Consider the following 3,121-nt stretch of genomic DNA (forward strand, 5'->3'; position numbering starts at 1 on the left):
ATCACCTATAGTTAAGAGTTTGTTACACTATTTTAGGTACCTTATTTTGAGTCCACGGGATTTTTTTCTGGCCTTTGTTGTTGATTTGTTAATGGTAAAATAGTAGTTTGTACAAGAAAGATCCGATGTTTTACAACTGCTGTGGAAAGTAGGTTTACATTTTTGATATCTTAGATCGATGCCTGAAATTTACTATTAAGTAATAATCACCATCAACTGCCGGCCGTAACAACCTCCCCCATATTTCGTCTCTGCCGTTCAATGGTGATGGATCCTACTGGTGATTTGAACTTTTAACCCAACCATCTATGGCCTCACCGCAACAATAGTACTCTAGTGGTTAGTTATTGGTGTTGTTATAGAGCGGTTCCCAAGAGATCATCAACATCAACACGTATAAAAAGAAGACAGTACCGACGACACAAGGCAAGGAGAGGAGGAAGACCAAGAGACGAGGATGGCACCTGCAAAGTTGGCAGTCGTTTTCCTCGCCACTCTGGCCATTCTCTCTCTCCTTCCTGCTCAGGGTTCCTCAGGTCCGCTGGTGGTTCGTAACCCAGTCCTAACCCACCACAACGGCCCTCTCCTCAAGGGGAACTTGAGCCTTGCCATCTTGTGGTATGGCAACTTCGGTCGCAGCCATAAATCGGTCATCCGGAAATTTATCCGTTCACTCAACAATGACGGTACCAGGTTACAGCCAAGGGTCTCGACATGGTGGAGGATGGTGGAGAGTTATCAAGGCGCAATATTGGCCGGCCGCAGACGTGCAAGCCCTCCTCCAATTCGCGTTCGCGTCGCAAAGCAAACATCTGACAAGACATATTCCAGTGGAAATATCTTAACTCGGGACATCATACCCGGTCTTGTGAAGCAAGCGGCGGGTGGGTCACGATCGTTGATCGCTGCCATCTTCACGGCCAAGGATGTGTCGGTCCAGGGCTTGTGCACAGGCAAATGCTCACTGCATGGGGTTGTGACAACCGGGCAATCCCAACAATTGTATATGGTGGTCGGGAATCCAGTGCTAGAGTGCCCATATGATTGCGCCTGGCCGTTCCATAAACCTAAGAAAGGGGCAGTGAAATCTAAGGTATTGAAGCCACCAAGCGGCAAGGTGGGTGCCGATGCAATGGTCGTCAGTTTGGCTTCAGCCTTGGCAGGGATGGTCACTAATCCATACAATACTGGGTTCTTCCAAGGCCACGGAAGGAATCAGATCGAGGCGGTGACAGCCTGCTCAAAGGTGTTCGGTACAGGCGCGCATCCGGGTTACCCTGGGAAGGTAGCCATTGATGGGGCTACGGGTAGAGCCTTCAACGCACATGGCTGGCGTGCCAAGTTCTTGCTTCCGGGACTATGGAACCCAAAGACCTCCTCATGCTGGACACTCATGTAACTCTGCTCTCTCCAAACTTAACCATGTAGAGTAGAGACTTCCTTTTGTAACAGCTGCTGGTTTGTTGTGAACTAAGCACATCTACGATGACCGGTCGTTATTCACGCTATATTTAATGGGCCGGAAACAAAAAAAAAACTTCAAAATTAATTAATTTTTTCCTGGGTTACGACAAACCTAATCCCTGATTCTCTCCATTTGCTTTTCCCCTTCACGAGAAACATGGCTGTGTTTGGGTTGAAGGAAAACGTAGGGAAGCCTATGTAATCCCCACCTTTTTCCTTCAAACCAAGCACAACGCTCCGTACCTTTTATTATGCTAAATTCTGCAATATGATTTTCTTCTTTTTTTTTTATCATTTTGACGTATTCTAACAATGAGGATCCACACACCAGTGATAAATTCACGGCCCCATGTATTTTATAAACCTTTTCATTGGATGCACACCCCGTTTAACAGTGGAAACTTTCAGCTAAAACTTACTCAATTATCCCATTTTTGTGGGGTTTAGAAGATATGGCTGATATCGTCAAGGTCTCTGTAGCTAAAAGATTTTTTTTTTTTTTGCAGCTTATTTAAGCTTGCAACTTTTTTTAAATTGTTTTTTTAGGATTAAAAGATATAGCTTCATCGTGAACATGGAATAGAAGAAAAGAAACACAGATTAAATTGTTGTTCGTTGTAGTCGACCGCCTATGCGGCCAAGAAAATTGGTTTCTAGAGAGAGCTGACCGGCCATGGCACCAGACAACAAGAAATGGGGACGGGGTTACTGTAATACCCATCTTCCAGCGTTACTGTGGCCGCTGGACTGGAGAACGGAGGTGGGGTTTATAGCTCAGAGAAAGAGGGTGTGATGGTTGAAATAAAAGATTTGGGGCGTTGAAAAGCTTTGCTTGCCTCAATGAAGAGGAAGAGAAGCAAATGGAGTGGGGGTTAGCTTTGGCAGAAATTTTGTTTGTTTGGCAGGAAATTCTCATTCTTTTACTAGATTAATAATAAGATAAAAATAAAAATAAATAATAATATATTAGTAATAAATTATTAATAAAAATAGTAATACTAAGATATTAATAAAATATTCATAAATTAATGATAAATATTAAGATATTAATTGTTAAATACTAATAAAATAATAATTATATATTCATAAAATACTAATAAAATAATAATAAATTAATTAATACAAAATTGAAAATTTTCAGTTGATTCCAATCTAAACTCCAAATGAGTCAAATAGAAATAATCGGAATCTGATTCCAATTCCTGACCAAACTAAACAGGTGTTAGGGATAAGTGATTCCGATTCTTGGTGATTCCACTTCTGAATCTGATTATGATCTCATTTGCAAGCCAAACGGATCCTTAATTAATTTGAATTTTTATTCAAAGTCCAGCCCGTTAAGTATAGCATTAACGTTATGTTTAAATTATTTTTTTGACGCCAGTTAAGTTTAAATTTATTAACTTTGAGTGGGATGTTTAACTTGTATTGGTCCTATACTCCTATTGCAGGTCTCCGAACGATATGTGCGAAATCATTGGTTGTTGAGAGACATATGCAGTAATAGCGACATGGAGATGCACATAGGCATAGGTTTCACAAAAGGTTGCAATATTCCTTGCGAGAATGGACTAACCCACAACAATAAAGGCTAATACACAAAGAAAAAACCTGAAAATTTACTTAATCAAAGAATTATCAAAACATAAAAACTACA

At 40.8% G+C, this 3,121-nt stretch overlaps 1 pseudogene across 1 annotated transcript; it reads left to right on the forward strand.

The window, feature by feature from the left end:
* The first annotated feature begins 388 nt into the window (after nucleotides 1–388).
* LOC148880908 (protein EXORDIUM-like 2 pseudogene) lies at nucleotides 389–1,575 on the forward strand (annotated as a pseudogene). Its single transcript, XR_016104673.1, has one exon. The product of XR_016104673.1 is annotated as a protein EXORDIUM-like 2 pseudogene (transcript).
* Nucleotides 1,576–3,121: the final 1,546 nt, after the last annotated feature.

The sequence above is a fragment of the Nelumbo lutea genome, chromosome 1 (assembly GCF_056320005.1).
Source record: "Nelumbo lutea isolate HS-2025 chromosome 1, American lotus-T2T, whole genome shotgun sequence".
In the NCBI taxonomy this organism is placed as follows: domain Eukaryota; kingdom Viridiplantae; phylum Streptophyta; class Magnoliopsida; order Proteales; family Nelumbonaceae; genus Nelumbo; species Nelumbo lutea.